At 35.6% G+C, this 23,464-nt stretch overlaps 1 protein-coding gene across 14 annotated transcripts in view; it reads right to left on the minus strand.

The window, feature by feature from the left end:
* taok3a (TAO kinase 3a) overlaps nt 1-23,464 on the minus strand; it is a 135,523-nt gene that overhangs the window by 105,558 nt on the left and 6,501 nt on the right. The window lies entirely within an intron of this gene.

Consider the following 23,464-nt stretch of genomic DNA (forward strand, 5'->3'; position numbering starts at 1 on the left):
AGAGAGAGAGAGAGAGAGAGAGAGAGAGAGAGAGAGAGAGAGAGAGAGAGAGAGGACTACGCACACACACACACACACACACACACACACACACACACAGACAAGGGCACGTGCTGCCGCCTCCCTTGCACAAAACACAAACCACCGGCTTTTTACACCATCAAATATTTAGGCCCTAAAGAGTCTGAATTAGAGCCGCGCAGAGCGATCGCTCCAAGAGACCACACACTCTTAACTATAAAAAAATGCACGCTTTAATGTCCTTTTATGCGTTGCGCTATTTCTTTTTATTTTACACACACACATGCATACAAATGAGAATAATCTTTAAAGTGTGTTTGGGTGTGTGTGTATAATAGACTGGAGGAACCAAGCCGGGTATCTGGCTTTTCATCAGCTGGAGATGATGTCATCGGGTCCTGGAAGTCTCTAGGGATTTGGGACTCATTTGAATAAATTCGTGCATGAGCTTTTAAGAGCAGCTGACCTAAAATAGCACTACTATATTCACTCACACACACAGGACTTTTTTTAATAATGTGTCACACTCACAGCCAGTCTCGTAATTACGATATAAAGAGGCCATAGTGGCCTTAAAAACCTTTCTGTTCAAGTTGTGTGGTAAATGTAGCATGAAATGCTTGTTTTATGTCGACACAACACTAAGGAAAGCACCTGCCAATGATAATTATGAAACAAATTAAACTGTTCTAGCATATATTTATTTACGAGAAAAAACTTGAGGCTAATTAGATTAGTAGAAGCACGCAGGAAAAGGAAACTAAAACAGCGATAAAACAAAGTGATGGGAAACCTCAGGAAGTAAAAGCTCAGAAGGGAAACAACGCACATCTAGGCCACTGAATCATCAGTAGTGCTTTGGGTTTGTTTTCACAAAACACACATTGACAGTATGAATTATGAACATCACTGTGGAGGAATGCTCAAATCAACTTCAGCTTTAATCTCGGGCTGGAATAAAGTTGGGAATTAAAATGAATGCATTATTTCCCCCCCCTTTTTTCAAACATTCGGTTATATCCCGTGTCCCTGAGAGCATTAATCCAAATAGAAATAAACAAACGTAAATGTGCGTAATCTTGTGTGTATCATTAAAGCATATTTAGAGTGAAATTATGTGTTGTGCATTTTCGGTTTATTTGCTTCAGGGCAAGAAGCATAATGAGCAGTGACCAGAAATAAAACCAGAAAGCAACATTTTGGATCACAAAAACCATGAACGTATCAGAGTAATAACGCTCTACGGAGAGTTAGTTGCTTTGATGATTTTAGATGAAGCATACATGGCAAAACACCCCCCAAAAAATAATTAAATAATAAATAATAAGGGGAGGAAAGCAGAAAGCAAGTGCCCAGTAGGGCTGCTCGATTATGGGAAAAATCATAATCACAATTATTTTGGTCCTAATTGTAATCACGATTATTCAAAACGATTATCAGTTGAAGTCAAAATTTTTCGCCATTCTGTGAATTTTTTTCATATATAAATATTTACCAAATTATGTTTAATAGAGGAATTTTTCACAGTATGTCCTATAATATTTTTTCTTCTGGAGAAAGGCGCTTTTTTTTATTTCGGCTAGAATAAAAGCAGGTTTAAATATTTTGAAACCCATTTTAATAGCTCAATATTATTAGCCCCTTTAAGCAATATGTTTGATTGTCTCCAGAATAAACTACTGTTATACAATGTCTTGCCTAACTACACTAATTAAGCCTTTGAATGTCACTTTAACCTGAACACTAGTATCTTAAAAATATCTAGTAAATATATAATGTGCTGTCAACATAGCAAATATTAAAAAAATCAGTAATTAGAAATGAGTTATTAAATCTGTTCTGTTTAAACTGTGCTTTAAGCATCTTCACTGTAAGAAAACACCTTAGCTACAAAAGTCCTTCAGTCAAGAGCAGTGAGGAATTTTCTCCATTTGTTGTTTGATTTAATGATAAAAACAGTAAGGCTGCAGGAATATTGCGCGCTGTCACTACAGGAATAGTGCGGATCTGATATAGATTCTTTTTCATGTGTCTTTTGATTCTCAACTTGCTTGTTTATTACACTAACAAGGGTTAATATGAATAGTCACTAAACACTGCTATGACTCAAATGTGCATGTATTTGATCATTAAAGCGCTTGCATTAAGATGGCGTTAGACGTGTGTGCTCCAAGCCTGTCCGAGGCTAAGCGTGGCACGCACACACACATCTGCATGTGCTCTTTCGTGCTTTTAAAAATATGAATGTTGCGCATCCCCTGTTGCGTTACATTACAGTACATGCTTTTAGTCTTTTTTACGTGGAACTGAGCTGTGCAGAGCAACAAATGTGTATAACTGGAAAGGGTGCGGTATATGATGCAATAATCGTTTATCTCGATTAATGGTTTTTCTTAGTCGTTAGAAGCCAAAATCGAAATCCAAACCGGATTTTTGATTAATTGCACATCACTAGCGCCCCCAGGCATGCAAACAAAACCAAAGCCATCGAATATAAAAAGAAAAACACAAAATGAAAAGAAAATGTAGATATCTTCTCACTTAAGCTCTTTCAAAAGATCTGAAAGACTTCAGGCCATGATACACCGAGTTTTCTTTTAGATTTGATTATGTGCACACTGCACATAACATAAGCCATTAAATATAGCTATTACACACACTCACCAGCCACTTTATTAGGTATACCTTACTAGAACCAGGTTGGACCCTAATATTGGAATGTCGCAGCAGAAATCGAAATTCATCAGACCAGGCAACGTTTTTCCAATCTTCTATTGTCCAATTTTGGTGAGCCCGTGTGAATAGTTGACTCAGCTTCCTGTTCCTAGCTGACAGAAGTAGCATCCAGTGTGGTCTTTTGCTGCTGTAGCCCATCCGCCTCAAGGTTCGATGTGTTGTGCATCCAGAGATGCTCTTCTGTATACCTCGGTTGTAACAAGTGGTTACTTGAGTTACTGAACCAGTCTGGCCATTCTCCTCTAACATCTACAAAGCATTTACACTCACAGAACTGCCGCTCACTGGATATTTCCTCCTTTTAACACCATTCTCTGTAAAACCCTAGAGATAGTTGTACGTGAAAATTACAGTAGATCAGCAGTTTCTGAAATACTCAGACCAGCCTATCTTGCACCAACAAATATGCCACATTCAAAGTCACTTAAATCACCTTTTTTGCCCATTCTGATGCTCGGTTTGAGATGCATTAGATTGTCTTGACCATGTCTACATACCTAAATGCATTAAGTTTCTGATTAGAAATTTGCGTTAGTAAGCAATTGGACAGGTATACCTAATAAAGTGGCCAGTGAGTATATTACCATGTACCTATACTAATATACTTAACAAAAACAATGTCATAGCATTCAAATAAAGCATTAGATAAAGTGTACAAATAGCTCATTGTACACTCAAAAAAAACAAAAAAAAAAACAACAACTTTAATTTAAATATATGAATACATTTTCATCACTGTTTTGTTTTATTCTGTTCCTTTATCATTCTCTGACTTATTTGCATTTCTTTTTATTTTCTTATCTGCCAACTTTATCATTTCTTGCTTCAAAAGAAAAAAAAAAATTAAAATGTTAAATTTTATCATTTTTAAAAATATATTCTTTCATGAATTAATTCAGATGTTTTTTTTTAATATTCCCTAAAACACCCCCTGAGATTTTGAAATCTCTTATAAAAGCGTAATCTCTAAAGGTAACAGTAAAAAAATTTAAATAACCTCCCTTCCTCCTCCAGCAGTCTTTGTCAGGTTCCGTCAACATTTGCAAAGGTAAGGTAATGTCATTCCCATAAGTCCTTGCTGCTTCTACTAGAGCCCTTTAGGCCCAGCGTGCAACAACAATTATGGTCTTGACCAGACAGAGATGTCATCTGCTGTTCCTGACTCATCGTTCCCTTGAGAGTGTGTCGCTGTGTGTGTGTGTGTGTGTGTGTGTGTGTGTAAAAAGGGACCTCGCTGCACTGGGGACATCAGAGCTAAAAAAAAAGGTTTCCAAAAAAAAGCAGATGAGACATCAACGGTCTGGTGTGGCTTAACACAAGTAGGCCAAATGTTTCATTTTGACTAACAGACTATCGATTTGTCAATTCTATAATGCATCTGTTATTCAAACACTGTAAAAAAAAAAAATCTGTTAATAGTTTCCATATTTTGTGATTCACAAGTGTTTTCTGTTTATTTACGGTTGTGAATTGCATTATAGGACTTTGATCTCTGCTCGGTCGACATTTCATGTTGAAAATGACCATTTATCCCTACCATTTAACAAAGTGACTTTTATTGACATTTAAGAAGTTTGAAATTCTAAAATGAATATATAGACTGATGTTTTTAAAAATATTATTATTAATTACAGTGCTTCCCACAGGTTTGAAATATACTTGCGGTGGTAGCCGGATTGAAACACACCTTTTTACCTACAGCACATAAATAGTCAACTACATGCGACAAACAAAAAAATGTGATTTTTTTTTTTACTATATTTTTGTTTATTACGACACTGTTATACACCTTTTCTTTTCAATGAGTTAAAGTTACTTTAAAACGGTTGTTGAAAAAAAAAAAAAAAAAAAAAAAAAAAAAAAAATCGCACTTCAGCAGCATTTATTTGAGAGGGCACTAGAAAATCTGTACTTGAGCAGCGTATATTTGAGGGTGTGCAAGAAGTTTTGTGCACAAACAGAGGAAATCGGCGCGCAAGTAAAGAAACTTGCATGCTCGTATTACATAAATGCGATCTCGACTTGTAATACTGTGCTCATGACATTTGTCATTGAAATAACGCCATAGGTAGTTGGTAGATCTGTGTAAAAAAGGCCTGCCGCCCCAGCTGGAAAAAATCCTAAACGAAACACTGACATCAATCCATATATACATCCATCCATCCGTATATACATCCATCCAATCATACATCTATATATACATCCACCCATCCATCCCATCCATATATACACCCATCCATTCATACATCCGTATATACATCCATTCATATATACATCCATACATGCATACATGCATACATACATCCATACGGTCATCCATCCATCCATCCATCCATCCATCCATACATACATACCTGCATACATCTATCCATCCATCTATTCATACATCCATTCATTCATACATACATCCATACGTGCATCCATACATCCATTCATATCTTTTGTTAGACTCACAAAGTGCCTGGAGCCTCTGACTTGCATAAATCACCGAGAGCCACAAATTCAGCTAAAAATCTTCACAGTTTCAGTTTAAAATACGGAGTGGTTCTGGTGAAACGAAAGTAAAGCCACAGCCTCTAGCCCACAATGCATTGTGCATCTATTGTAAACAAAACCTTATGGTAAAGTAACATGAGAGCACGTCCTGTCAGACAGAAAACAAAAATTCATCACCACAGGAAATAAGCATGTTTAGTATTTATTTTGCTTTCTTTCAGACCTTAAATGAATAGTTTTACGCAAACATGAAAATTCATCATTTACTCATCCTTTCATTCCAACATAAATGACTCTCTTTGTGAAATACATGGGATATTTTTGGAAAATTGTGTCTAAACAACCTTACAATCCACAAGTTTTATTTCCATGTAAAACAATAAAACAGCACATTTGTGTGGCAGGCAACGTTTACATTAGTAACCGCCTCAGTAGGCACAACCACGGCCTGCCCACAGTCCATTCACTGAGTGTCTGATGCAAACTGCATATTTAAATGGCAAACACTTTCTTGATCTGGCTAACACTTATCTAGTCGGCAAATCTGATGCAACTTTCTGAAGTCAATGTGCACTGGCTTCTACCACTATTCTGCCTGGAAACTAAGGCTAGATGCTTGTTTTGCTGTGTTGTATCATCTTATATAAATGTATTTTTGATAGTTTTGTTGTTTTTGACATTTAAAAAAGTATTTTCATTCATAAAAAAAAAAGTTGCTGTGTTATTGTACATTTTGCACCACAGACTTCCCCATGTGACTTCCATCCATCCATCTATCCATCCATCCATCCATTCATCCATCCATCTATCTATAAATCCATCCATCCACCTATCTACATATCCAATGATCCATCTATCTATCCATCCCATCCATCCATCCATCCATCCATCCATAAAATCAATCAATCATCAGTTCATCCATCCATCCATCCATCCATCGATATGTCCATCCATCCATCTATAAATCCATTCATCCATCCATCCTTGTCTTTAGAACAAGAACATATAAACTAATATTAGCATGACAATCAAATGCAGACTCGAGTGTTTATGTACATTCACGCATACTCTATAAAACCCAACAGTCCACTTTATTAAATGAAAGGAGTGTAGTTAACTCAAAATTAACTGAAAGTTAATTCTACTCATTTGAAAAGAGTTTTGAACTCAGTGCTGAAGGTAAAGAGTTCATTAAACACCTCAATACTTCAAATGAAGTGGAGTAAGTTCACAGTATAGATTAGTTTAACTCATTGTTAACTAATGGTTTGTAGTAATCGGTTTCTTCAAATGGGTTGAGTTGCCTTAACTTATTGTGTTTTACAGAACTCATTTGGTTTGAGTTTGCTTCATTTATTGGGTTTTACTGTGCTCAAATTGCTTCATTTACTCAAATGGATTAAGTTCACAGTACTCGTTAGGATTAGTTTTTGAACTTATGAATCGGTTCCCTCAAACGGTTTTGGTTACCTTAACATTTTGGGTTTTACAGTTTAATAATGGGACCTGCCTGCTTTTTTATTTTCTTGTGAGGTCAGATTTGCTCTGTCTGTACTTTGGGTAAATGGGCTTATGCATGTATTTTTTTAAATAAAAATAAAATAAAAATAAAATAAAAAGCACAGGATGTAATATAGCTAAAGCATTCTTTGAAATATTGCTCGAATAATAATAATAATAATATCCTTCATGTCAAACATAATAAAAAAAAAAGTATGAGCTTAAAATTTTTTGTTTTAAATGCCCATGCTTTGTAACTAGTTGTCAAGTGTAAGATTACTAGTGTTTTAAAATCCGTCACATGACTCTAGCCTTTAGCGAGATTAAGTTCACATAAATCATCTAGTGATTGTGGCAAAAAGATTACGGAAAGATTATGTCAAACATATGCAAATATTTAGTCTTTGTGATTTTGTTTGAACGTGGTGAAAACAAAATGCTACTAAAAATCTATCATGGCAGCAAAAGTAATATTTTAAAATGCTTCATCTGTTGCTGGATTACATTTGTTCAATGTCAAATGCCACTAGAAGCAAGGGCAAGATTATCGCTGTCGAATGCAGTGAAAGAAGAGATTATCAAGCGTCTGGGGATGACAAAAAGACAGAATGAAAAACCGGAGCTCAAACACAGTCTTCTTTACTGAAATAGGCTAAAGCTCTATTTATGTGCTGGACTTGATCTAATGTCTTTTACGCAGGAGAGAGATGAATGACACGTTAGTTTGAGGAATGTCAGATGTTGAAGAGAGTGAATTCCCCTGGCAGAAAGTTGACTGGAAAAATGTAAATGAAAAGAGAAAGACCTCCCTCTGATGGCAAAATGGCTCGCAGTGATGTGAATGGAGGAAAGCATGAAACTGGAAGACACACAGATGAGGCATTATGGGATATGATCGTTGAAGATGGTGAGAGCTGTCAGTGACCCGGTGAGAAAGCCCCAGTAGGGGAGCTGGCCTGGACTACATCACATCCTCATGGGAACATGCGTCTGCTTAATGGAGCTGAACTTCAGCAGACCTATGCAATACAGCAAGACACAATATCCAGAAAGAAAACGGCAAAAGGACCAAACTGAATTTATAGATTCATAAACTCAATGTTTTTCCTGCCTTCCTGCTCAGGACAACGGTTTCATATTTATAAAATTATTTAGCTTGATTGTTTCATTAAAGGTCGTTTTGTTATTTGTTGTTTTTAATGCAACAGTCAACAGTTGTGTGCTAGTTTGCTATGCAAATAAACACTAAATAATGAGATGCTTATTTTTTCGGCATGCTGATTCATATAAACTTGTGAATAGGTCTATATTTTAGTTTTATGTTGTCAAAAGTATCAAGTTTGGTACAATTGGGTACTGAAATTTTTAAAACGCTCATTTCCCGCTATCATTTGAGCGCTGTTGAGCATGTTCTTAAAGGGGAAATGAAGCACTCTGTCAAGTTTACCTTATTTTGTACATTGGATTCCACTTTAATGAAAATATATTAAACAAACTTGATTTGTTTAAAACAGCATGTTTTACTATAGATTTTAGACCTTGGGCATCGCCATCTTGGAGTGTCGCTGTGCCTGATGTCAGAGGGTTGGTTTCGTTCCTCAGCTGAACAGATACAGTTGAAATAACGGAGTCTATAAAGCCTAGTTTAACCCAATGCGTGAAGTTGTGGACGTGGAGCTGCTGCAAATACAAGCATCAGATGTGTGTCGAACATAAAAGTATATATTTATTCTATTTTTCTTTTTTTCCCTTTTAATTGCTGATCATTTGATGTGCTTTGATTCACTCTGTATTAATCTGCCTGACTGCCTGTCTGTGATTGTAACGGACTGAACACAGAGACTGGACGGCCTAATGTAACCCAATGCATAAAGCTGCACTGCAAAAAATTATTTTCTTACTTACATTTTTTATCTCATTTTTAGTCCAAATATCTAAAAATTCTTAAATCAAAAAGCATTTTCTAGGCAAGCAAAACATATCGTCTTGTTTTAAGAAATAATATGCTAAAATTAAGTGAGTTTTTCATTAAAACAAGCAAAATAATCTGCCAATGGGGTAAGCAAAATAATCTTTTCAAAAGAAAAAAACAAGCTTATTTATGGACGTGCATCACAGAGCTGGAACAAATACAACAAATACAAGCATTTAAGTGGTCTTAAGTTGTGTATTTTTCTTTTGTTAATACCTTTGGTTTGATGTGCTGTGCTTCACTTACTCGCGCTTTACATTCAGGGGGTTTACATTCAGACTAATGCATCGATTAAAATCATACACGACTTCACGCTTTACTAAGTCACGTCTGTGTGGATTATGACAAGACATATTCCCTTTACAAGTCGATCAACTCAATCTCTCAACATGGATGAAGGATAAAATCCTGCCATGTGAAAAACAGCGCCGATCTTAGTTTAGAGGGAAATGGACGTTTTGAAAATTTGGTACTGAAGTCAATACTTTTAACAACACTAGTATATATTTCATCTTACAATTTTAAAATTACATGTTTAAATGTGAAATGTAATTTCATTTGAAAGTAGTCATCAGCTCAGTAACTTCGAATGTGACTGGCACTAAAAGCTAAATTATACTTTGCATGCATTGTGCTTAGTCGTGCATTTATACTTCTGCATTCTGTTTGTGTTGCTTTGCAATAAACACTTTCAAAACGTTAGCTGACAGTGTGGTTTCTACATTTCGAATTGCTTCACCGGTATTTTGTTTAGAACAGAAATACCTGTAATGCTACCTTACTCTACAAGCAGCTTAAACTAGGGCTATGCAATTAATTGAAAATTCAGTTCCGATTTTGGCTTTTAACGATTATGAAAACACATTAATTGAGATAAACGATAATTGCATCATATAACGCCCCCTTTCCAGTTGTACATATTTGTTGCTCTGCACCGCTCAGTTTCACGTGAGCATGATTAAAAGCATGTACTGTAATGTAATGTTTTCAGCACAGGAAGCGCATTCAAATCATTCAGGTTTATAAAATCGCGCGAGAGATTGCATACTGTTGTGTGGGTGCGCTCAGGCTCAGAGACGAGCAGAACACACACATCTAAAGTCATCTTAATGAGAGCGTTTTATTGGTCAAAAGTGTGTCAGAACGCTGTGTTTAGTGATTGTACATATTAACCCTCATTTATGTAGTAAACAAACAAGTTGAGAATCAAATGACATGTGAAAGAGAAACTGTATCAGAGCCACACTAATCTTAAAGTGATAGCGCGCAATATTCCTGCTGCCGACTGAAGGACTTTTGTTGCTATAAAGAAAGATTTTCTGACAAGGAAGATGCCTAAAGCACAATTTGTTTCATATATTTATTCTATTGTATTTATTTTCTTTTCCTTATTTACAGGGAGGAAAGTAACTGTATATACAGCTGAAATCAGAATTATTAGCCCTACTGAGATATTAGTGACCCTTTCCCCCAATTTCTGTTTAATGGACAGAAGTTTTTTTTCAACCCATTTCTAAACATAAGACTAAAAAACTTATTTCTAATAACTGATTTATTTTATCTTTGCCATGATGACTGCACATAATATTTTACTACATATTTTTCAAGATACTAGTATTTAGATTAAAGTCCAATATAGCTTAACTAGGTTAGTCACTGTATATCAGTAGTTTCTTCTGCAGACAATCAAAAAATTACATTGCTTAAGGGTGGCTAAAAATATTGACCTTAAAAAAGGTTTTAAAATATTAAAATCTGCTTTTATTCAAGCCAAAATAAAACAAACCAGACTTTCTCCAGAAGGAAAAATATTTTAGGAAATACTGTGAAAATTTCCTGAATCTGTAAAATATAATTTGGAAAATATTTGTAAAAAAAAAAAAAAGATAATTTCACGGGAGGGCGAATAATTTTGCTTAGCTTTAACTCAGGAACCAGTGGACATGCAACAACTTTAATCAAAGTAATCTCCAAACAAAAATATCCCTTTGGAGCTCGCCTCCAAAGGATTCAACACTTGTTAAACACTCGTGCAACTCCCCTGCCCACACTCAATGCTACCAAGACATCCAGTCACGGAGCTGGTTCCATGTGTCAGCGCGACGTGAAGTTAATTTTTTTAGAGGTGCATGTCAGGTTCGGTGGCATGCGACTGTGCGAAGGCTGCGCTAGTCCATCCACATTCACTCAACACAGAAGTATAAATCAGCCTTTAGTTGTAATTGCAGAGTTGGAGTCAACAAAAAGGTTGGTGACTAGATTAACTTGTGTAGCCTTGGCTATATTCGCTGCGCCTACTGCAGCTATGGTACGGCAGCAAAGTTGCTTAATTACCACTAGAAAGAGAGGGCAGTTCATAGCCATATTGACGTAGAAAATAACAACTTTTCATTTTCAAGATACTCCAGAAGAGGCTGAGAAAACTTAAATCACTGGTCTTTTTTGGATTGTTTTGGATTTAATGATCTATGCTAAGCTAAACTAAAATAAAAGTGCTCCTGGCAGACCTGGAAATCAGCTGAATGGACTCAAAAATTGTCAAACTAAACCGTTTAACTCTAGGGGAGTCGTAATATGAGCCTTTCTTCAAAAAAGTGAAGCGTTCCTATAAATGCTGCCGCCAAAATGGGCCAGGCAGGTGGAGATGTTGATGTCAACAACTATATAGGCAAATTATTTATTGCTAATGTATTATTAAAGGTGATGATAATAGTCATTTTATTGAATAAATTGAGAAATTGAAACATCTATTAGGCCTACACAAATGTGAATCTAGCCAAATATTACCATAGGCTTTAGGCAATATCTCTGCATTTTAATACAAGATACCATCGTTTATTGGCACAACCTCAAGGTGGACTTTAGTTAAGCTCACTAATGTTGAGTAGCATTATTAACAATAAAACTGGTCATGGATCCATATTGCTTTTGTCCAATTAAAAAACAACAGAGAGATCACCCTTATCCTGGTACACTGGCAAAATGAGCATCAAGAAAAACCCTCCATTGTCTGAAATCTTCACTGATGCTATAAACTGCATGTTAGCGCTGTTCGCTGTGTGGCGGCACATCAGATGGGTGAAACAGAGGGCTTTAGGACGGGGGCGTGCAGGCTATTTATAGAACACTACTCATTACCTCACGCTCTCTTCACATCGACAGAGCTGTCTGTCAAACACTGGGGAAACATGGGGCCTGTTCCAAATCATGCTTGCGTACATGCACGCTCGCTCCTCGCATCTTTAATATTTACATATTTATTTTTAGCCTGTACATGTCAACAGAGGTAGCGACTTGTATCGAAATGTCTATCACCTACATTTGAATGTGGCTTTGTTGAATGAATAACAAAATGTTTTATATGCCATTTCCACCAGTGTTACAGTATTTGCTGCTCGCTTGCGATATGAAGCACATGGTTAAATGAAGTGTAAATGAGGTTGTTTAACATTACAGTTAACAAAAATGATGATATTATTATCATTATTAACAACAACAGTTAACATTTACAATCATAGTGTACTACTACCATTACAAATTCTTATTTAATCTTGTAAACTTATAAAAATATCCAATATGCACAGCTGTGACAACACTTAAATTCTCAATTGCTTTAGCGCAGTAAACAGCCTATAGGTGCAATAATGTTAGGTACACTATTGTTTAGAAAGATATTGATCTATCAATCATTTATGCTGCTGTTGTACTGTATTCTTTTCAGAAATCGATAAGCCAACTGATCACGTAAGCTTGGCAAATTAATGAAACAGATGTAAACATGAGTGTAAACAAGGTAAATGTAACATTTATAAACTGTATTGATGCATGTGAACAAATGAGAGCAACATGGATAAAATATCTCCATTGAATGTGCACACAAAGACATATTTTCTTTGAAAACGAAAACTTGTAAAAATAAAATCAGTTTATTAAATATATAACAGTGTGTGATGACCATGCATCCTGACAACAAAAATGAAAAATGCAGCATGACGGGTTCCCAGAAAGAAGTGACTGGTCTGTGCGCACTGAAAAAGAAAATGCTGTGCAATGCAACACAAAATCACAAACAAGGAGAAGAATAGAGTTATACAGCGGCTTTGTGGAGGAGGATTTTGGACTAATGACATTTCGCTCAGTACAATGCCATAAAAATAACATCATTATTTAAACTTGGACTAGATGGAATGGTTGTTGCATCACATAAGATTAAAACAGTCTGTGGTAAAGTATTTTTTTCCCACATTTTCACAATTGCAATATTACAAATATGTCCAATTCAAATAAAGTTCTTTTATTTTCTGGCCATACTGTATTATTGCACCTGTTCACAAAAGATGCAGCATCATGGATTACAGAGCGGCTGTACAATGGTTTGTCGACTGGTTTGATGATCACTATTTAGAAATTAACATTATTACTGGCCTATGTACAGTTGAAGTTAGAATTATTCGTCCCCCTGAATTATTAGCCCCCGTTTATTTTTTTCTCAATTTCTGTTTAACGGAGAGAAGAATTTTTTTCAACACATTTCTAAACATAATAGTTTTAATAACTCAATTTAAATAATGGATTTATTGTTATCTTTGCCATGATGACAGTACATAATAATTTACTAGATATTTTTAAAGACACTTCTATACAGCTTAAAGTGACTTTAAAAGACTTAACTAAGTTAATTAGGCAGGTTAGGGTAATTAGGCAAGTTATTGTATAATGATTGTTTGATCAGTAGACTATCAAAAAATATATAGCTTTAAGGGGCTAATAATTTTGACCTTAATATGGAGTTAAAAAAAATTAATAACTGCTTTTATTTCAGCCGAAATAAAACAAATAAGAGTTTCTCAAAAAGAAAAAATATTATCAGGCATACTGTGAAAATTTCCTTGCTCTGTTAAACATCATTTGGGAAATATAAAATAAAAATAAAAGTCAGAGGGGGGCTAAAAAATCTGACTTTAACTGTATGTGCTTGTGTTGCTTTGTTTGTGTGCGCGCTCTCTCTTGATCTGTCAATTTTCTTAGGATCGTACATTCCAGTTTTGCATTCATCCGTGAAGACGTTAATCATCATTACTTTCTGTGGCGTCACCACCTTCGCTGCCAATCAGGAAGTAAGCCCAAAGTTTAAAAGGACGCAGGCGGGAAGCTCATTCTCTTGTTTTTTTTTTTGCCTTGCTTGCCTTTCTGCTCTGGTTGTGTGTTTTTTGTGTGTTTGCTTGTGATATTAAGTTGATTTGACTTTAGAGTTTGATTTTGTTCTTGTTACAGTTTTGGTATGCCGTTACCGTTTTGTACATACTTGTTCCGTGATCCCTGATCATTTGTTTCATCTCGCACCATGCAGAAAACTCCACTAACACACAAGTTTAGAAGCGAGTGTTGTTAGGTTGTAGGTTCTTAAAGCACTGCAGTGTTTGGGTGTTATGTGTTTGTCTGAGATAATTAGTCTACCGAAATATGTATATTCTATACAAGACATTTTTATGTAATCGCCAGTCCGTGTAGCTTTTATTTCCCCAGCACTGTGACCCAAAGGGCCACCTTACTGTAACAGGGTTGCTATTGTGAACCTGCAAAGGGGCAGCAGTCAATAACAGTAACTGAATCCACCGTAGCACTGCAATTACCCAAAGCACTTCTGACAAGCGTCTCTTACTAGTTCCTACACCTTTCAATACAGTCATTAAAATCAGCATATGCGAGCGTCATCGCCAAGGAAAGCGTTCCTGAGCGGCGTTCTTGTATGAGCCTCGCTGAAGCTGATCACAGCTGAACATTACGACTGATGGCAGAGGTTTAATTTTTAATGCGCTTTCCTACTGGGCCATACACTCTCGAGCCGCCCCATCTGACTGCCAGCATGGTTACTCCCATCCTGATGCATTTTTCAACAGAGACGTTGAGCTCACATGGAAGAGACTCAGAGAGAAGACAAAAAAAAAAAAAGAGAAAAGTTCAGAGTCCCAGAAGACAAGGATCGTGGGTAACTGAGGGGAGATGAGCAGCTTGCAGCGTAACAGGAGGATTGAGCCACGAAAAGTGACTCATCTCTAACCTCATGCTGATGTCAGAAGATAATAAGAACGTCAATCCATCTTAATGATTTGGATGCAGTGCAACACAAACAAATGTTAATGACAAATGTGTAGCAGGAATAATGAGAAGACATTAACCTTGCAGGATCAGGCATGAACAGTGGCTTAAACATACTTTATGAAAGTACAAAATTAGCACGCCGAATTCTCAAAAATGCACCAAGGGAATGCTTAAGCGATCATTAGTTTTAAAGTTTTAGGGGTTTTTGTGCTAAAGGAACTTTTATGTTGGGTTCACACCAGACACAAAGTATTGAAAGTACTCTCTAGATCAGAGATGCCCTAACTAGGGCCCACGGGCCAAAGCTGGCCCATGGTAATCTTTGATTTGGTCCACTATCCCATCTGAGAAGAGAGGAAGAACAATTGGGATGCAGCGATGCCGATACTTGGATCGGGTATCGGTTTGATACTGCATATTTTTGTTGGATCGGGTATCTGCCAGCTAGTACTGATCCAAATCCAATCTTGCTTGCGCTATATTCTGTGTAATTTATAAGCCAACATTAGCCACAAAGGTAGCCTATTAAAAGGCACTAGAAAGTTGTCATGTATGCCTACTATATCCTAAATGTTTTGAAGCCATTTTATAGTTTAATGTGAAGCACAGACGAATATTCAAGTGGTTAAATTCATGTTCAATTCAGCGCTTTCCTCTGCTGCGCCTGTCAATCATTCTCTATTCATTCACAATTAAAACTGCGTCGCGTTCATGACAACTCGAAAAACTTTTTCCAAGACTAATTGTTCCTGTTAATATAAGCAATCGGTGAAGAAATGCAGTTAGTTTTGAATTAAATGGGTTAATTTTGACCTGCAACATAGAGATCATTGCTGTTTTTAAATCTTGTTGCGCTGTGTCTGTTAGACCAGCAGATCGCATTTAATACTGGTGTGGAGAGGGTTATTACCTGCTCTTCACACACAAAGTAGGCCTACCTGAAACTTTAAATGAGAAAAGGCTCAATGATACATTGGACACATCTTCAACGCACTGATTTCTCCCCTTTGTGTTGCTGCTTTGGAATTGTCCGTATACCGGAGAGCTGCACGCTGTGTCAGTGATGCAAGCGATTCATTCAGGCACCGGCTGCGCAGACGTGACATGCGCCGTTCCGTAAGATTATTTTTGCAATAAGTTTCTGTCCTCATACTTCCGACAGAGATTATTCTTTCGAGGGGAATACTTTCAGTGCTGCGAATAGTTTGTAAAGCCTGGCTCATTGTGGCCACAGTAGTTGATTAAATTAATAGGCTAAAAGTGAAAACTGACATATGAATCGTCATTAACAAAATTATTTAGCCTAATATAGGCTACTCTGAAACTGTGAATATTTCACTCTAATTTTAAATATATTAATAATTTATTTAACAGACCAGTTTGTCAGTAGTATAGGACCTTGTTTTGAACTTCACCTCAAATAGTCTTGTTTATTTTGTAGATAACTGACTAACACAAGATACATAAAATAACCAATAATTTTTACCAAACGAAATTTGTTTCAAAAACATTATTTTTTTAGACATGCTTTCAGTTTCTCCATCTCACTCATGGTGAGTTTAGATGAGGGAATGTTTATTAAGTAAAACCTGCAGGAAAATATCAGGCTTTGCTATAAGGCTGGTAATTTTACCAACGATTAGGGTAGCCTATGACAGATTTCAAAGAAAAATCTTAATATTAAAAAGGAAACATAAGCTGGACCACAACAGCCCATATAAATAATGAATGCTTAAATAACGCAGCCTATAGTTTATAAGCATCATGTTTAGTTAGATTGTGCCATCTGACATTTACAGTAGGCCTATAGGTGTGTTATTTTTCTTAAAGAAGATATATTATTTGAGTTTATCACCAGAACTATAGAAACTGTATTATGTTAATTAAAAAAAAAAAAAAAAAAAAAAAAAAACGACAGTATCGGTATCGGATCTGTATCGGTCATTAATCAGAATTTTAGTATTGAGATCGGATCTGTTCCAAAAAAAGTGGTATCAGTGGATCCCTAGAAGGGGATGATTTAGAGATTGTCATTTCATTCTAATTTAAGCGTTTTTGGTTTGCTTTATTGGTAAATTAAACAATTAAATTATTAATTAAACTGTGTAAATTAATGAGATTTAGTGTAAATGTGCATACTATCACCAAAAAAAAAAGCAAAAACACACGCAGCTTAAGCTGGTTTCTTGGCATAAAAGTAGCTAGACAGAAGAGTTTAATTTAAAAAAAAAACACCCATCTATGCAACATTACTGCTGACCTCTGAACTCCCTTGTGGTCAAAGATCATTAGATGCGGGAAACAAAGAACATAATCTAACCTAGAGAGGAACAAAAAAAGGGAGTTCACAAAGCCCAGATTGAAATGCAGCATAGGAATTGATTGGGCACACATAGCACAGACAGCTCAGTCCACGAGGCTTAATCAGAAGCACTAATTATAACGAACTGGGTGTTTTCAGGCCACTCTCTGACTCCCTGTGCTGCCATCAAAGAAGCGATGGAGGGCAAGTCAGTTCAAAAACAGCATGCACGGACTATGGTCAACTCATTTGAAGCTACTACCTCATTAACTCATTTTTTAGAGAATCTAAGACTGGCCAAGATTTGAATAGGCTGGAATCTAAATAGAGGTTTGGTCACTGAAAGCTTAAAGAATAATGAAGGTGGAAAACGATTGTAACTATTTGGCCTTTTTAAACTCATGCTTGCCTGGAAAGATTTAGAGAGTGAAAAGCCTTCTTTAGATCTACAAAAGAACATTTTATAAGCCTAACTTTAGAGAAAATAGCAAAACAGCAAATATAAGTGTGTGTGTGTATCTGAAGTGGCTGTAAGTCAGCCTTTAAACATGTTCCATGTCTAGGACAGATGACTCTGTTTATTGTACACTGCAAATACACAAAGACATCCAACCCAGACTCATTCTGAAAATGCACCTCTATATACATTTTTGGAGAGCGGCAAATTTGTCCCAGGAGCTAAGTTTTTTCTGCTGTTTTTGTTTTCGCGAAGCCATCAGAGTTCGCCGTTTACACTTTTTGAGATCTCAAATTTCTCTCATAAGTGCAATTCGCACCTGGTTTTCTCATGTCCGGCCCCCGAGGCTGCTGTCGGCTGACTGACTGACTGACTCACCCTCCTCCTTCCCTAAAGCCAACAATAGTGTTTTCAAAAGCACCGATTTACCCGTTCAACCCCCTTCCCTAAACCCAACCGACAAGGTTTTGAAAAGCAATCCAGAAAAAGAAAACCCCTGTGATTTTAAACACAATATCACCCTGTTATTTACTTGTTTATTTTATTTTTTAGCTTCTGTTTTTGTCTTACCCGCTTTCTGGAACTGTTCTTCACCAGACTTAAACCCCGTCATCATGGTCAACTCGGATCAGCCCGAAAGGGTCGGTATCCCATAGCGATCGTTTTAAAGATGAAATGCAGCCATACGTACTTCTGGCTACATAATTCATGATCTCCAGAAAAGTTTATAGGGTTACGTTTTCAGAATGAGCTCATGTTGAAGACATAACAACTATTACTGAATTGGTATTTTTTTACTGCCAAATGAGCTAATACTGCAAAATGTTCAGCACTGTAAAAGGTTTTTGATTTTGATTTTCGCTTTCAACGATTAAAAAAACAATTGTGTCATATCCCACCCCCTTTCCAGCAGTATGCATTCATTCCTCTGCAAAGCTCAGTTTCTTACGAAAATTAGTAAAAGCATGTACTGTAAAGTGACTTTTGCATGACGCTTCATTTATAGACAGGTATTTGATTCATGTTTTTAAAAGAGCGAAAGAGAACATACTGGTGTGTGCTTGAGCAAAGTCCCAGAAAGTCATCTTTAGGGGAGCGTTGTAATGATCAAATACATGCAAAAAAATGTGTCAAAACACGGCACTTCTGTAGAATGAGATTTCCACACAATACAACATGGGGCTGCATAATATTGCAAAACTCTGATATTGCGATATTTTATTTTTCTGCAATAAATCTTGCTATGAATACAGTTTCACTAGATGGTTTGAATAGCTCTATTTGATGGTTTTCTTGGTAGTATAACAGTATTCAAGGTCAGAAAGTTTATAAATCACAATGCAAAAAATGCTTTTCTTACTTCGCTTTGTCTCGTTTCTAGTCCAAATATAAAAAACAACTCTTTGATCAAGTAAAAATCCTTTTTTTTCACTATCAGAAAAAATAAGTTAAAATTAACAGCTTCACCTTAAAATAAGCTAAATGGGCCCTATGCGCAGCTTGAGTTTTAAAGCCAACGATAAACTTCCAGTGAAAGCTGAATGTGACTATTTTCAATTTCACAAGGTTTATTTTGCAGCATCGATTTTGAAATGTAATTACAATACATTCAGTATAATAAAGTTGAAGCGTTGAAGCGTAAATTGAGATAAAAGACCGTTGCAACCACTAGCGCCATAAGTAGCAACAGGCTAGAGCAGAAATTCCATTGAAAATGAATGTAAAACATTAATTGTAAAATAAACTGTCATATTTTAAAGACATGGTGGGGGAAATGGAATTTAATTCAGTGCTTCTTGTCCGATCTGACACCCACTTCATATTGTACTAACAGGCAGTGAAGATCGCAGGCTTTAAAATTGAATCTTAAATGTGACAATTTTGTAATGGAAAGGCAGTTCACTGGAACTGCTTGGCTGAAAATTAAAACCCTGTGTATATACAGCCCATTATCTGCCAGTAGAGTAAGTGAAATAGCCTTGTTTTTGCTTTCTAAAGTATATACTTAGACTAGAAACAAACTTTTTTGCATAAATCCTGTAAATTCCATGTAAATAGTAATTAAATGCAACTCCTGGTCAACTACAATTCAGCCTCAACATTGCATATTGCGATGTGACTATTGTCAATGCACACATGGTGATGCTGAAACAATATATTGTGCAACCCTACAACAAATATTTTACAAATAAATATTTAAATGGAATATTTTTTGCAAATTAAGCAAAAACCATTGTGCCATGACAATAAACAGCGGAAAAAGCAGCCACAGCAGCATTAAAGCAGGTTCATGTTGAAACGCATAACACTGACATACAGTACAGTGCACTTCCTGGAATAAAAGCATGACTCTCAACACAATTAATTTAGGAATGTCCCAGTTACCAAACATCCAGCAATCAGATAAGAGCATCTATAAAAGATGTGCATGAGACCAATAAACCATCACAGTCACACAACCATTTCAGATCACTTTGATCAGCTACCAGCTGGATAATAACCATCTAAACTAAAGAACAGATCTGAAACCAACAGCAACCAACCCAACAGTCAACTTTATCAAATGAAATGAGTGTGGTTAATTCAAAACTTACAGAAAGTTAATTCTACTCATTTGAAAAGAGTTTTGAACTCAAAGTTGAAGGTAATGAGTTCATTAACACCTCATTACTCCAACTTAAATGGGCTAAGTTCACAGTACTTATATAGATTAGTTACTCAAATGGTTTGTAGCAATCGGTTTCCTCAAACAGTTCGAGTTGCCTTAACTTATTGGGTTTTACAGTACCCAGATGGGTTGAGTTCTCTTTATTTATTGGGTTTTACTGAGCTCAAATTGCTTCGCTTACTCAAATGGATTAAGTTGACAGTGCTCTTTAGGATTAGTTTGTAAACTTTAATGGTTTGTTGCAATCGGTTTCCACAAACGGTTTGAGTTACCTTAACTAATTGGTTTTACAGTGCACACACATCAGCATCTGAACAGAGACAGTTTACAGGCCTCCTACTATCGATGCAGCTTCTGGAATCCTGAATTTACTCAAAGTAAGAGAGAACACTGATAGCTCATATATCAACTTTTCAGATAACTGCAAAGTTACTAAGTCAGACTATGTGAATTCTTGGATATCATTGAGCTGTTTGTAAGCGTACGGATTACATGACAATGATTTACTATAAAATTGAAGATAAGGTAGATAAAATGATCTGTAAATATGACTAAAATCCCTATGCATGCAAGACCAGTAGATCACGATGATACTTTGTAAAGAAAAATGTGTGCACACATGGTCCTGTAGCCCAGTTCTGGTGTCAAGTACTCACGCATGCTTACAGATTTAAACGTATGTGTTGTGCATGCCATCACAAAGTCATCTTTTTTTGGTTTACTAAAGAATGATAATGCTCACATTTTCTAAAATTCACACTTTGAAATCTGTTTCTACTGCAGAAACCTTGCCAAATTCTGATTACAGGTCTCCTGCAATCATGAATTACACATGCCTGTATTTTCTAAAACACTTTTCATCTGATCATGCTGCTTAAACCATGGACATGCATTAAAGTTTAACTGAAGCTTACTCAAAAGGTAAAAAAATAAATATACATTTAATATCAGTTGCACATAACTGTAATGTACAGCATTTTAAATTATTGATATAATTATCTAATGTCAGCTAATGACATTTGAGTGAGTCCTGAACAGAGCTTTCCACCTTATTTTTCCACATAATAGCAGATATGACCATAAAAAAACATTTTTGGTTTAATGCAAGTATTGTGTATACATTTTAAGGAAGGCATTGGGAAAATATTATCTGTAGTAAGTCAATCTGGGGTGCGTTTCTCAAACAGCGTAACTCGCGGCTGAACTATCATGGTATGATGTATCGTTTGGGGAAAAGAACGATGTAGTGACGAGTGTTTCCCAAATCCCATAGTTTCTCTGTCGCAGAGCCATCACTTTAACCACGTTGCTTATAACGTAAAACACCCATAAAGATGATCTAAACAGGGTGGAGTTGCAGTAACAACTTTAGAGAAGAAACCCATAATTTCAAAATTATATTGTTTTTTTACACGCACTCATTGCAAAAAAAAATCCAATATTAATTTTGTTAAAAACATGACTCGCTTTCCATATTAATTAAAATATATATAAATGGCACACACAGAGCCTATGTATCCTTTACAAATATTATTGAGAACATTACATATTCTATATTAAAACATAAAGCCACTTACAAAAGCTAACATGTATTCTAATATCATATATAAATAAATAAATAAATAAATAAATAAATAAATAAATAAATAAATAAATAAATAAATAAATACATAAATAAATAAAAGCTACTTATTAGGAAATGAAGACACGGCTGTGTTTAAAATGAAATCAATGTTTTCAAAGTGTACTGCGAAAATTGTAAATGGCAATTGTAAACTATAAAAATACTTTGAAAGCAAATTACACCAAAGAGAAATTACTTTATTGCATTTTTTTAATAATTCCAAGTTTAAATGTTAGAATGTTCTAAACAAATAGAGCTTAGGGGGATAACTGGGAAGACAAAACAACCAGGAACTATGTTTCTAACTACAGCTCCAGAAATGTAGTTGCAAGTGCACAAGTTTGCGATGCAGTTTGTGAATGTTTGTTGAAACAATGGATTTGGGAAATGCCAAATCAACAACTTATGTTTGTAACGATGGAACTTGCGAACTGAGTTGGCTAACGATGGTTTTCAGAAACGCACCCCAGGCCAGTAGTAACAAATTACAAACTAGATAAAGGGAAATTAGATTTAGGTATATTACACACATATGAAGGAATGTTTTGGCAAAATATCATAGGCCAGGAAAAATGAATGCACAAAATTATTTAATTTCTAAAGTAATTACATAATGTTTGCGCATTCATCAAACCATTGGGAGAAGGTTATATTCATTAAGTCAATCTGCAATCTTCTTTTGATGGATTTTTTCATAACACAACAAGCCGGAAAAAAAAGACAAAAAGACAAAAAGACAATTTTTTATATCTTTTGGCTGACTAGAACGGACAGCAACATTAACAGAACATTATTGTTCTTAATGTTAATACACATTTTGCTGCATCATAATGCAAGTGTGAACACATTTACACTGTGGTTTTATTAAACTGTATTAAAGAGCTCTGGTTAACTGCCACAAAGAGTAACTTTCATTCACAACAAAACTGGTCACACTATAGAGCCCTGTTGTATTCATTTACATTAGTGTTATGCTTGTCTCTCATTGTGCCTTGAGTAAAATAAATCACAAAGGAACATGGCGTCAGCTATAAATCTCCTTTAATGTTCATCAACATCAGAATAGAAGTTACCTACATCCTGGATGACCTGATGACAAGATGAACAGCTGCCATTATAACCGGAATACGAAACTGAAAACGTATGAAAGAAAGGGTTCTCCATTTAAGAAGTCAGTGAGTTTTTTTTTATTATTATAACAGTACAAAAAAATATACATGCCATGGATTAAGCAAAAATCAAATACAAAATGTACACATGTAATAATCAAATAAATACATCGTAGAGTTCACAAAGTTTTAAAGTGCGTAGGGCTTTCTTATTTAGAGAGTCTCTGATACTACTAATATACAAGCATAATTCAGTCATCAACACCTTAAAATTTGGTTTCTTATTGGCAAATTTACATTTATGAATGTAAAATTTTGTTAGCAAAATTATTAAATTAAATAAAAACAATTTTCCTCTTGATTAGGGTACATAGAAAAGCCAAAAAGTACATTTTCCCACAACAATGACAGTGGTTTAGAACACTGTAATTTGTTACTAATAAATTTTTGCACCTCACTCCATAAGTTGACCGAGTA

Source organism: Danio rerio, chromosome 5 (genome assembly GCF_052040795.2).
Source record: "Danio rerio strain M-AB ecotype USA chromosome 5, GRCz13ab, whole genome shotgun sequence".
In the NCBI taxonomy this organism is placed as follows: domain Eukaryota; kingdom Metazoa; phylum Chordata; class Actinopteri; order Cypriniformes; family Danionidae; genus Danio; species Danio rerio.